A 14,740-nucleotide genomic window follows, 5' to 3' on the forward strand; every position below is an offset into this window, starting at 1 on the left:
TTGCTGGCAGATCTTGTGCGACCTGTAGGAATATTTGGGGGACAGAGCACGGAGAGAGCTGGGGGAGCAAGGCCGGAGAGGAGTCGGTAGAAGACAGAAAGACCACCTACCTGCCTGCGGTGAGTGAGTGAAAGGCCCTCAGAGATAGCTTCATCGCGGGAGATTCCAATGATTTTGAAAGCTTTGGATTCAACAGCGTGAAGCCGAGCCAGGTGTGAGGCAGGAGCACCAGCCCATAGGGGAGAACAGTATTCCATTGAGCTGCAGATGAAAGCCTTGTATGTGGTGAGGAGCTCAGGTGTGCCGAGGAAGGACTTCGCACGACGGAGGATGCCCAGTCGGCGACTGGCTTTGGAGGCCAGCTTGGAAATGTGGTTTTCCCAAGAAAGATCATGGCAGATAGTGAGACCCAAAAGCTTGAGTGACAGAACTTCTTGGAGAGGATTGTTGAGAAAGTAGATGGGAGGGTTGTCCAGTCGATCTTTTCGGAGAGACATAGTAAGAGAGTGAGATTTGGCGGGATTGAAAGACATGTTCCACTTGTTTGACCAGTCTGTGATTTTGTCCAGGTCTTCAGAGAGTGAGGAGGCTGCAGACTGCCTATCTGAGGGAAGAGGAATGGAGCGGCAGAGAGTGGAGTCATCAGCAAAGAGATAGAGAGGATTTTCCAGAGAGTCAGAGAGATCATTGATAAAGACCAGAAAAAGCACAGGGCCCAGCACACTTCCTTGGGGAACTCCAGCCTGAACAGGAAGGGGAGATGAGAGAAATCCATTCAGGGCCACACGTTGACTACGACCAGAGAGGAAGTCCGCAAGCCATGCATGGAGATTTCCATGGATACCATAGGAGGAGAGTTTGGTGAGCAGAGCTGGGTGCCAGACCGTATCAAAGGCCCTTGATATGTCAAGGGAGACAGCTCTGATTTCCTGTTTGGCATTCAGGACCTCCATCCATTGTTGAGACAGCAGAAGCAGCATGTCCAGAGTAGAGTGACCTGGTCTGAAACCAAATTGATGATCAGAGATCAAGCCATTGGAGAAGAGGAAAGATTTCATATCCGAAGCAATGATGGATTCCATGACTTTGCTGATAATTGGGAGCAGGCTGATTGGTCTGTAGTTGCAAGGATCTGTTTTTGCACCTTTTTTGTGTAAAGCGGTAATGTTAGCTGATTTCCAGGATGCTGGCAGATGACCTTGAGCAAAAGATAGGGTGAAAAGAACAGAGAGAGGGTGAGATAGAGCGGCAGAGCAGGATTTTAGGACCCGTGGGCTGATGCTGTCTGGTCCAGTTGCAGAATCAGAGTCGAGGTTTGACAAAAACTCCTCCACCTTGTCAGGAGAGAAGGACACAGAGTCCAGGAGCATTTGGGTTCGACTGGGAAAGGTGGGAACAGAGAGAGATGGGTTTGGGACTAAGGATTTCGAGGCGAACACAGAGTTGAGGCATTCGGCTTTGTCACGTGCGATGTCAACTGTGTGGCCATTTGAGGTAAGGGAGGGGATGGAGGGGGAACAAACACCAGAAACGGATTTGACCAGACGCCACCAGGATTTGGAGGAAGGAGACAGGTTTGAGAGTTCATTCTTGAGTGAGGAGAGATAGTGCTTCCTGGCACTCCTGAGGGTAGACACACACTTGTTCCGAGCTTGGTGGAAGGAACTGAGATTTCCTTCAGTTGGATTAGCCTTCCAAGAGGCAAAGGCAAGTTGTTTCAGGGCAACTGCCTCACCACAAGATTCAGTAATATTGTTATGCACAAATATGCACAAAATACCAACGGGGGGAGAGCCGAGAGGGACCACCACGAGTCATGTGAACAGGGCAAACGGTGGATGGCAAGGAGATAATGGGGGCGGGGCGAACAGCACACCTGGACAGAAAATACAGGATGAGACAACAGTACACGTGGAGAAAGGAAAATAAATGTTTTTTTTTTTTTTTTTTTTTTTTTTTTTGGGGGGGGGGGGGTGGGGATTTAGAACGTTAGACAGAGTATTATGTTCGGGGTAGTAGGGAAAAAACTAAGAGCCAAGCAAAACACGCTTAAGTTAACAAAACACCGACGGGGGTACAACTACAAGGCCACACACGAGGAGCAGAACACGATTAATTAATTACGAGTTACAGGAAATTCAAACCAAAACTAACTATAATCAAACAATATCGCATGGACGATAAAATAACGAGTTGAAATTTGACAATCTATCTGGGGAAATGGGGGAGAAACACGTGGTCGAAGAACGAACGAACGAATAAGAATGAATAAACGAATGAGCACAGAGAAGGTAATGTCTTTTTTTTTTTCTTTTTTTTTTTTTGAGTTGAGATTTACATAAGGAAGTAGGCTATGGGGTGAAAAGACTGGGAAAACAGAGAACGAAAGTTATTGGATCACAAACGACGGACCGCTGAGAGAAAAACAAAGCCTCAAGGTTGTACAGTGTACACTGTACAAGGCCTCAAGACACGACACGAATTAACACGATTTTCAATACAGGTATGAAAGATTTGCACCGAAAATCTTCGTCGGGACAATATACGTACATACACCATAAAATAAATACAGTTATAACGAAAATACAAATGGGAACAATTACTTAACTTCGATTTCGATGGAGAGCGTGTAGAGCTGCGAATAAACGAACCCTCGCCAGCAAGACCGGAAACGGAACCTTTTTTCAAAAAAAATAAGCTTACACCTGTATTGGTGATAAAGGCACAAACGACCTATTTGTTGGCTGCTCTGGTGAATAAAGCTTCTGTATTCAACCCATGGTCATCCATCCTCGTTCTTCGGAACCTGCGACATCCCCACAGTGGCATACACCTAGCTGTTGTCACAGTGAAACACGTCTGTCTGAAGAACGCAAACTTTGCCAATCTCGCTTCGACACTGGCTGATGTCATTTTGCATGAAACGTGGATATTTATTCGTGTTTACATTTTTTTGATATGGACTGTTAAGCCAGCTAAGTTACTGTACACTTCGTGTTGTTGTAATAGTGTGATTTTTGTATTGACTGTTTATATAGTGTTAACATTAATATCTCAGGTATTCAATCAGTACTTTCAGTATAACCAGAGCACCTGTTCCTTACGGAAGTGGCAGGAAGGGCACATTCCTCTCTAGGGTATATAGATTAAAGTAGATCTAGGGTTGGACCTCAAGAACATCACGGGTGTGTTCATTTAGCAAGTTTCTTGTGGAGTTCAAAACCGTTGATAATGAACAGCTGGTTTGGCAAGCGCTAGATAGTTGCTTGGTAACTGAACACACGCCGGGTTTCCTCCCTTTCAGTTTTGTGTTAAACAGCAGTAGCCACTGTTTCAAAAGGTAATCATACATGTTTGTGGTTTATAATATTTTTACTTCTGGTAGGGAGTGCTCCCACGAAAACGGCACAATAAGATGTTTATGCACATTAACACGGTGTTTGTTCAAGGAGTAAAACCCCTTGGGGAGGGGGGAAATATTATTAGTATTAATATTGTTTTGTAATATCATTAATATTATGCTATTAAAGCGCGGCGTTACGCGCGCTGCTTGTGAGCAAGGAGGAAGCGGACAAGCGGTAACATATAAACGTCTTTATTGTAAGACTACACTGTAACACTAAACTCCTCCGGGCTGGTCGCCCGGTGTATATCATGAGGCCACGCCTACCCCTCGGGCGTGGCCACCGCCCAGTTGGTGCGTGGAATGATGTCACCACGCCAGTGGGCTTTTGTGTCCGCCACACGCGCCCCCCCAGAATTCCCGCGCACCTGGAGGGCCAGTTTGTGGGGCAGTCGAATGACCCGGCCGAAGCGCCCCCTGGCGATCGGCGGCGTCCGGGGTGCAGGGATACCAGGTGGGATGCCCCTGGCTGCCCCTGGGATGGGTGCAGGACCGGGGGGCGCCGTGGCGGCGGGGCTGGGCGGTGCCGGGGGTCTGCCCGCAGGAGGGCGGCCCCGACGTGGGGGTCGGGCCACTGGCGGTGGATGGTCCACATCGAGGTGGGCCGGCTTGAGGCGGTCTACCGAAACGCGGTCAGGAGTACCGCCGATGTCCAGGGTGAAGTGCTTCGCCCCGGTCTCCAGCACGCGGAAAGGCCCGTCGTACGGGGGCCGCAGTGGTGTCCGATGGGCATCGTGGCGGACGAAGACGTACTCCGCCGTGCGAAGCTCCGGGGCGACGTGCGTCGGTGGGTGCCCGTGGCATGCCGTTGGCACCGGGGCGAACCTCTGGGCGGTCTCTTGCAGAGCGGAGCGCTGCTGTGCCGCGGACCATGGTGCCGTGGAGTCGGGGAGGAACTCGCCCGGCACCCGCAGCGGTTGCCCGAAGACCAACTCCGCCGCGGATGCGCGCAGGTCCTCCTTGGGCGCCGTCCGGAGGCCCAGCAGGACCCAGGGGAGCCTGTCGACCCAGCCGCCGTCGCGGAGGGTGGCCCGGAGCGCGGCCTTCAATGAGTGGTGAAATCGCTCACACAGGCCGTTAGCCTGGGGGTGGTAGGCCGTGGTTCGGTGCAGCCGGACCCCGAGCCCCTGCGCAACCGCCCCCCAGAGCTCCGAGGTGAACTGGGGGCCGCGGTCGGATGAGATGTCTGAGGGGGCGCCGAACCGGGCGACCCAGGTGGCGATGAAAGCCTGCGCGACATCGGCCGCCGTTGTCGACGCCAAGGGCACGGCCTCCGGCCACCGGGTGGTGCGGTCCACCATGGTGAGGACGTGGGTGAAACCCCGCGAGGGGGGCAGAGGTCCCACCAGGTCCACGTGGACGTGGTCAAACCGGCGTTCCGGCACCGTGAACGGGGCCAACGGGGCCTGGGTGTGCCGGTGCACCTTGGCGCGCTGGCACGCGAGGCATGTCCTGGCCCAGCCGCAGACGGCCTTCCGGAGGCCATGCCAGACGAACTTGTCGGCAATCAGCCTTTGGGAGGCCCTCGCGCCCGGGTGGGACAGGCCGTGGATGGCGTCAAACACCTGGCGCTGCCAGCCCGCGGGCACAATGGGGCGAGGACGCCCGAGGGAGACGTCGCACAAGAGGGCCGCGCCCGCGCCGTCGAACGGCACCTCAGTGACGCGGAGGCCCGTGACGGCGGTCCGCAAGGCCTGGACGTCGGGGTCAGCGGCCTGGTCCGCTGCCATCCGGGCATAGTCGATGCCGAGGTGGACTGCGTGGGCGACGGCCCGGGAAAGGCAATCCGCAACCGGGTTGTCCTTCCCCGCGACGTGCTAGATGTCCGTCGTGTACTCGGACACGGCCGAGAGGTGACGCTGCTGCCGGGCCGACCACGGCTCGGTGACCTTGCCCATCGCGAAGATCAGCGGCTTGTGGTCGACGAAGGCAGTGAACGCCCGGCCCTCGAGCAGATGGCGGAAGTGCCTGACCGCCAAGTGAAGTCCGAGCAACTCGCGGTCGAAGGTACTGTAACGGCGTTCGGGCGGGCGAAGCTGCCGGCTAAAGAACGCCAGCGGTTGCCAAGCTCCACGCACCCATTGCTCGTGCACCGCGCCCACCGCGTAGTCCGAGGCATCGGTGGTGAGGGCGATCGGTGCATCGGGCGCCGGGTGCGCGAGCATGGTGGCGTTAGCCAAGGCGAGCTTCGCGCCCGTGAACGCCGTGTCCATCTGCTCGGTCCAGGTAACGTCGCCTTTGCCCGGCTTACCTCGGAGAGCTTCGTGCAGGGGGCGCAGGAGCTGGGCGATACGGGGCAGGAACCGATGGTAAAAGTTCACCATGCCCAGGAACTCCTGCAGCCCTCTGATCGTGCGGGGGCGCGGAAACCCCTTCACCGCCTCCACCTTGGCCGGCAGGGGGACGGCTCCGTGCCTGGTGACACGGTGCCCCAGAAAATCGATTGTGGCGGCGCCGAACCGGCACTTTGCGGGGTTCACAATCAGGCCATGCTGGCCCAGGCGTTCGAAGAGCGTGCGGAGGTGGCGTAGGTGCTCTTCGCGGGACGCGCTGGCGACGAGGATATCGTCCAGGTAGACGTAGACAAAATCCAAGTCGCGCAGGACGCTGTCCATCAGTCGCTGGAACGCCTGAGCCGCATTCTTCAGACCGAAGGGCATGCGCAGGAACTCGAAGAGTCCGAATGGCGTGATGACCGCCGTCTTCGGGACGTCCTCCGGCCTGACGGGGACCTGATGGTAGCCGCGTATGAGGTCCACCTTCGAGAAGAAGGACCTGCCCGCCAAACGGGCGGAAAAGTCCTGAATGTGGGGGACGGGGTAGCGGTCGGGAGTCGTGGCGTCATTGAGACGGCGATAGTCCCCGCACGGTCGCCATCCCCCGCCGGGCTTCGGCACGATGTGCAGCGGCGACGCCCAAGCGCTCTCTGAGCGCCGAACGATGCCGAGTCGCTCCAGGGTAGCGAACACCGCTTTTGCCACCGTCAGCTTCGTCGGCTCGAGGCGGCGTGCCCGGGCGTAGACCGGTGGCCCGACGGTGGGGATGTGATGGGCCACCCCGTGCTTGACGGCCCCCGTCGAGAAGGTGGGCCGCGTGAGGGCCGGGAAGCCGGCGAGGAGGCGGGTGAATGCGTCCGCTGCCGGAAGCGTACAGACCAACGTGGCCGGAACCGAATCGTTCGGCAAGCCGCTTGGCAAGCCGCTCGTTGAGCTGGGCAACGCACATGCGAGCGAGCTGAACGTCTCGGCCTGGACAAGCCGTCTGCGCTTGACGTCGACCAGGAGCCCATTAGCGCACAGGAAGTCCGCGCCAAGCAGTGCCATGGGCACGTCGGCGGTGACGAACGTCCATCGGAAAACCTGCCCTCCAAACCGCAGAGAGAGGCAGCGTTTTCCGTACGTACGGATGGGCGTCCCGTTCGCGGCAAGCAGCGCGGGGCCCCCACCCGCGGCGTGCTTGTCTGACGTGCCGGCGGGAATGACACTCACCTGTGCTCCCGTGTCGCACAGGTAACGGCGCCCGGAGAAGGTGTCCGTTATGAACAGCAGGCTGCTCGAACGGCCGGCGCTCATCGCCACAATTGAGCGCCGGCCCGGGCGTTTCCCGACCCGTTGAAGGAGCACGGCGGATGACACCGCCGAGCTTCGTGGCCGAACTTGGCGTGGAACCAGCACCAGGTGGTGGAGCTGGAGGAGCGCGGCTGGCTCCGCCAGGCCGGTGGAGTCGACGGGTTTCCCCGCGGTGGCGGTTTTCGCCGCGGCGGTGGGCGGGGCGTGGCGGCGTTCACGAGGTGCGTATCAGCATGCTGCTGAACCACAGCGTGCTGTAGAAGATGATGCTGTGGAACATCAGCGTGCTGTAGAAGATGATGCTGTGGAACATCAGCGTGCTGTAGAAGATGATGCTGTGGAACATCAGCGTGCTGTAGAAGATGATGCTGTGGAACATCAGCGTCGAAGGCCGTGACGGCCACGCCAACGCTCGCCCGCGTGTCCGAAGCGGCGAAGTACTTGTCCGCCTCGGCCGCCAATGCTCGGGGTTCCGTTAGCCCGGTCCCGGCCAACGCGAGGCGAACCTGCGCTGGAAGTTGGCGACGGAACAGCGCCCGGAATAGCGAACCGGGGGCTTCGTCGCCCAACAGTGACAGCATATGGTCCATTCGGACCGACGGGCGCGTCTCACCGAGCTCGGGGAGATCCAGGAGGCGATCGGCCCATGCGTCGTCCGTGAGGCCGAACGTGGCTAGGAGTAGCCGCTTGAGTGCCTCGTACTTGTGGCCGTCCGGTGGGTGGCGAAGGACGGACACAACTCGAGCGGCCGTGCCGGGCCCGAGGGAGGCGACGACATGGCAGTAGCGCAGGTCGTCGTTGGTGAGGCGCCGAAGCTGAAATTGGGCTTCGGCTTGAACGAACCAGACCTCGGCCTGGGCCTCCCAAAATTCGGGAAGTTTAATCGCCATTGCCTTGTCGTTGGCCATTGCAATGGCGTCGTGTTCGGAAGGATCGCTACGGCAGATCCAACGTCGAGGGTCACCAGTAAAGCGCGGCGTTACGCGCGCTGCTTGTGAGCAAGGAGGAAGCGGACAAGCGGTAACATATAAACGTCTTTATTGTAAGACTACACTGTAACACTAAACTCCTCCGGGCTGGTCGCCCGGTGTATATCATGAGGCCACGCCTACCCCTCGGGCGTGGCCACCGCCCACTTGGTGCGTGGAATGATGTCACCACGCCAGTGGGCTTTTGTGTCCGCCACACTATTATATTTAGTGTTGTTGTTACTTTTGTTATTAGAAGTGGCTATGGAACCCCTTGGCAGGGAAAACACCCTTGGGGCGTGTGGGGGTTGGAGGGGGTGGGGTGAACTGTGAATACCCCAGCATATTCAATGTCTCTGGTTCCTGCATAAATACTTTTCAGGCTGTTTTCTTCCCCTTTCCTGCAAATTGGCTGACTGAATCACAGCCTGTCGTGGCATGAAATGCAATATTTTTTTATTTTTTTTACAATTTCATCAGGAAGGCTGATTTCATGTACTGGTATGTACTCTCTTTTACTGGCTGTTCCTGTGCACGTCCAAATTTGTGGTGACAACTTGCTCCTAAAACCAAGTGCTAAAACCAGCACATCAGCATCTCTGCATTGGATGACAACCCGTTCCACGATTGACATACCAATTTCTGATGCTGCAAATATTTCCTTGGTGAGCTCTTCTGGAATGACATCATTTGTGGTTAGGCATACAAGATCTTCATGATGTTCTCTGCTGGGAGTGAAGACTTGGATGGCTTGAATTCTGCAATCAGCCTCGACACGTCCTCTTCTTCATCTCCTTGATCTGGTTGGTCCTGACTCGAAGTGGAACCAAATGGCTTGAAGTGGCATCCAGAAACTATTTCGACATCCCGTCTCATCCACTACTTTCAGATGACAGTAAAGGAAAATGTCGTAGATATTGAGTATGAAGTTTTCAACAATTGATTGGAGATATAAACACCACATTTTCACGATTTTCCTGATTTTTTGAAAACGAGGACATCTTTGACCCCTTGTAACTTTACACCTGTTAGGAATAAAATGACCGTTTTTTTTTTAACTGCCCAGAGATGTGTAGTTGGCAAACAATTTATGTTTTTGGGGCATTTTTATTGTGTAAGTACAGTCACGTGAAAAAGTAAGTACACCCCATGTAAAGTTTTGACTTTTTCAACATATTTCAACATACAGCTATTTGATCTTCATTTCAACAATATCGATAGATAAAGGTGATATTGTAGCGGTTACCGCTGGATGCACACAATCGCCTTGCACCGGCCAGAACACGGCCAGACGCGCCTCTCCCGGGCATGCCCGGACTCACTGTTCCCGGGCAAGCCCGAACCTCCCGGGCACGCCCGGTCTCGTCTTTCCCGGGCATGCCCGCTCTCGCCTTTCCAGGGCTCGCCCAGAGCGTCCGGGCATGCCCGCTATCGCCTTTTCAGGGCTCGCCCAGAGCGTCCAGGCATGCCCGCTATCGCCTTTCCAGGGCTCGCCCAGAGCGTCCGGGCATGCCCGCTATCGCCTTTCCAGGGCTCGTCCAGAGCGCCCGGGCACGCCCAGCCTCGACTTGCCAGGCCGCAGCCAAACACGCCCGGGCAGGTCCAGACTCGCCTTTCCAAGGCTCGCCCTTGACACCCGGGCATGCCCGGTATAGCTTTTGCCGGGCAAACTTCCCGACATAAATGTGTATATATATTGCTCCCCGATAAACGGGCTTGTCAGAATACCTGAGCTGTTTTGTTTCAATAAAGCAACTCGGACGAATTCCGTCTTTGGTCGCGTCAATTCTTTCGACTCGCGTTGGAGCGCAGTTCCTTCAATATAATGTAACAAATATCATGAAACATTTACATTTTGTAGTCCATTGTATAATTTAAATAAACATAAATGCAAATTTCGCATGTGGAAAAAGTAAGTACACCCTTGGCTCTAATAGGTGGTATTGCCCCCTTTGGCAGAAACAACCTCAAGTAGGCGTTTCTTATAACTGTCTACCAGTCTCTGACATCGACTGGGAGAAATTTTTGCCCACTCCTCCATGCAGAATTCTTTCAGCTGTGCGATGTTTGAGGTGTTTCTTGCATGCACAGCTCGTTTCAAATCTCCCCACAACATCTCAATGGGATTTAGATCCGGGCTTTGACTTGGCCATTCCAGAACCCTCCATTTCCTTCTTTTCAGCCATTCCTTGGTGGATTTACTGGTATGTTTAGGGTCATTGTCATGTTGCAAGGTCCACCTCCGGTTGAGCTTCAACTTTCCGACAGGTGGCCTCACATTATCCTCAAGCACCCTCTGGTACAATGAAGAATTCATTGTGGATTATATGATGGTGAGCTGCCCAGGCCCTGATGCAGCAAAGCTGCCCCAAACCATAATATTTCCACCACCATGCTTTACAGTTGGTATCAGGTTCTTGTGGTCAAATGCTGTCTTTGGTTTTCACCAAACTTGTCTTCTGGTACTGTGGCCAAATAGCTCTACCTTTGACTCATCTGTCCAGAGCACATTGTTCCAGAAGTGCTGGTCTTTGCCGAGGTGTTCATTGGCAAACTTTATTCTCGCTCTGATGTTCTTTCTGTACAGCAAACGTTTCCTCCTGGCACACGTCCCATGTCGATCAAATTTGTGCAGCCTCTTTCTAATGGTAGACTCATGCACATTGACATCAACAGTGGCAAGAGCTACCTGTAGGCCCCGTGATGACATTCTGGGGTTCTTAGAGACTTCTTTCAGCATCTTGCGGACTGCTCTCGGGCTGAACTTGCTGGGGTGGCCTGGCCTGAACAAGTTGGCAGTTGTTTGGAATATTCTCCACTTGTAGATGATCTTCCGGACAGTCGAATGATTGATTTCAAATTGTCTGGAGATCTTTTTAAATCCCTTCCCAGACTCGTAGGCATCTATAACCTCTTTCTGAAGGCCTCAGAGAGTTCTTTGGATCTAGGCATGGTGACGCCGCACACTTCAACAACAAAGAGCAAACCAAACTAAATGTCTGAGGTTTAAATAAGACAGGTTCCTCCAAGATCCTCTCTAACGATGTTCTCATCATTTGCACCGGAGCTGGTGCACCTGATTCTAATTTTAGGTATTTGAAGTAGTGATAAATGTAGGTGTGTACTTACTTTTTCACGTGACTGTATATGTTTATGGGTGTTTAGTATAAAAAATACCCCAAAATGATATAATTTGGTGGTCACATGACCTTTGACCCCTGGCTAACGCTAATTTAGCAGGTGTCCCAAATATTTTCTATCTATTGTAAAGCCAATGTCATAAGCTTCAAAATAAGATATACTTTGCCAGTGTAACTAATAAAATAGTGAAAATAATCTGATTGGTTGCTTGGCATAGCAACGGCTCCTAAGGATTTCCTTAACCTGAATGAAATCCTTAACTGAGGATTTCCCAAGGGAAGATTATGCAACAGCATTTAAGGAAATCCTTAGCTAAGGGAAACCTCAAGGAAAATCTTTCCTCAACCCAAAAGCACATGGAGCCACGATCATGCTCGATACGTGTATGCAAATGAGTTTAAACTGACATCAATCCAAACAACGAATCGTGACCTTTCTTACAATGTATAATACCCGGTAACTTGTGAAAGGTTGCTTCTAATTGGTGGTGAAAAGCCGATGACATGGGGGAGAGGGGGAGTCTCCCTTAACTTTAAGGGAGGATTTAAGGGAAACCTTAAGGATATTCATACATGCAACTATCCTCAACTTGAGGATGTCCTTCAGGGAAAAGTTAAGGTACTAAACTAACTTAAACTAACTTAACTTTTCCCTCAAAGATGATTTATGCAACCGGGCCAAACATCTAAAATCAATTTTCATCTGAAAAATAATCACTTTTCAGCTGAAAAATAATCACTTTTCATCTGATTGACTTCAAAATTAAAACAGCAATTGCCTAATGCATTGCTGAATTGGGAGGCCAACTAATTTTTTTAGGTCAACTCAATGTCAAACTTCTAAAATCATCCATTTTTGCCTGAGAAATCATCAATTTTCATCTGGTTGACTTGAGGATCAAACAGCAATTTCATAATTGTCTTAATGAATTGGGAAACCAACTATTTCTGAGGTCAAAGGGTCAAAGGTCAACTCAAGGTTAAACCTATAAAATCATCAATTGTCTGAAAAATTGTCAATTTTCATCCGATTAACCTGAAAACTAAAGAGCAATTGCAAAGTGCATCACTGAAGCAGGTATTTGAGTTTAAAAGGTCAACTCAAAGGTGAACTTCTAAAATCGTCAATTTTCTTCTGATTGACCTGAGCTTTAATTAAGATCGTCGATTTTAATATTAATGAAGTGGGCAAGTTCATGTATCCATGGCAAATTTTTTTTGGGAGGGGGGAGGATGGACTTTGCAAGTATCGTGCTCTGCACAACGTCTTTTTGTTTGTATGTCAAGAGCCTACAGGTCACATTTTTACTCTGAAATAAAAAGTTTGAATGTCGATATTCATGAAACTTCACCACCTGGTAGAGTTGGTCATAAGCAAGAAGTCTATTGTTTTTTGAGGTCCAAAGGTCAACATAGGACAAAAGTCAGCAACTTTGTCAAATTTCTAAAATTCCCAATTTTCATCCGATTAACTTGAGATTTGAACAGGATTTGCATATCAGCTCACTGAAATCAAGCACCAATTATTTTTGAGGTCAAAAGGTCAACATAAGCCGAATTTCTAAAATTGTCAATTTCCATCTGATTGACTTCAAATTTGAAGAGGATTTGCATATTTGGTCATTTAATTTAACCACCAATTATTTTTAAGGTTAAAGTTGTTTCAGGGATTTCCCAAGTTTCATGCTCTGCATAAAATCTTTCTTGTTATTACCTCCACCACTGAAGGTGGATGGAGGTTATGTTTTTACCCCTGTTTGTCTCTGTTTATTTGTCTGTGAACAGGATATCTCAAAATGTTGTGGACGGAGTCACACGAAATTTGATAGAGAGGTTGTGTATGTGACAAGAACGAATTGATTCGATTTTGGTGAAGATCTGGATCCGGCTGCTATAACATTTTAAAGTGAATCTTCACCATTGAGAGATGGGGCCAAAAACGATATATAGGACGATATCTGAAAACCTTGTGGACGTATTCAGACAAAACTTGGTGAATAGGTTGGTTATGTGACGAGGAAGAATTGAATCGATTTTGTTGGAGATTCAAATCCATTCAATGAGAGAATTTTTTAAGTGATTCTTCACCAGTTAGTGATAGGGCCAAAAACGATATATATATATATATATATATATATATATATATATATATATATATAAACGAATCTGTATTTATAATCCGTAATGACGCACTGCTAGATGGTTCCTCTGGAACTTTGCAGGCAAGGCGGACGTGCATGGCGATGACGTCATGTTGTCCGCTCATTAGGTTGGAGAACCAGATTACAGATACCATTATATATATATATATATATATATATATATATATATATACTGTATATATATATATATATATCTGTATATATATATCTGTATATATATATCTGTATATATAAACTGTATATACTGTATATATATATATATATATATATATATATATATATATATATATATATATATATATATATATATCTGTATATATATATATATATATATATATATATATATATATATATATATATATATATATATATATATATATATATATATCTGTATATATATATCTGTATATATATATCTGTATATATATACTGTATATATATATATATATATATATATATATATATATATATATATATATATATATATATATATATATATATATATATATATATATATATATATATATATCTGTATATATATATCTGTATATATATACTGTATATATATATATATATATACTGTATATATATACTGTATATATATGTATATATATATATACACTATACAGTCACGTTGCGGATCATGGAATCCTAACATGGAATCATGGGATCATGGAATCATGGACCATCGTTGCGGAGCATGGAATGAAGGTATTAGAAAGGGTGTTGGAGAGGAGGATAAGGAAGAAAGTGAAGATCGACGAAATGCAGTTTGGATTTATGCCAGCAAGAGGAACGACAGATGCGCTTTTCATTGTGAGGCAGTTGCAGGAGAAGTACATGGAGAAGAGGAAGAAGTTTTTTGGGTTTGTTGATCTGGAGAAAGCATTCGATAGGGTTCCACGCAAAGTATTGACATGGGCATTGAGGAAGTTAGGAGTGGAGGAATGGTTGATCAGAGTAGTGATGGCAATGTACAAAAGAGCACGCACAGCTGTAAGGACGAAGGACGGGAACAGTGGTGAGTTTGACAGTGGTGAGTTTGAGGTGAAGGTGGGAGTGCATCAGGGGTCGGTTCTAAGTCCACTACTATTTGTAGCTGTGATGGAGGTGCTGGCTCAGAACGTAAAGGAGGGTTTACCGTGGGAGTTGTTGTATGCAGATGATCTGGTGTTGATTGCGGAAAGTATGGATGGACTGAAGGAAAAGATGAACAAGTGGAAGGAATGTATGGAGACAAAAGGTCTGAAGGTGAATATCGGAAAGACGAAGGTGATGGCAAGTGGTAAAGCATGTGGTGAGGTGGAAAGAACTGGGAAGTGGCCGTGTGCTGTGTGCAGGAAGGGTGTCGGAGTGAACTCCATTCAATGTACAATGTGCGCTGAGTGGGTTCATCAAAAATGTAGTGGTCTGAGAGGGTCATTTACCAGTGTGGCAGCTACATTCAAATGTAAGGTGTGCACAGAGGGAGCTGCAGATGGAGGAAATGTTGAGTTGG

The sequence above is a fragment of the Myxine glutinosa genome, chromosome 5 (genome assembly GCF_964187855.1).
Source record: "Myxine glutinosa chromosome 5, kmMyxGlut1.1, whole genome shotgun sequence".
Taxonomy (NCBI): domain Eukaryota; kingdom Metazoa; phylum Chordata; class Myxini; order Myxiniformes; family Myxinidae; genus Myxine; species Myxine glutinosa.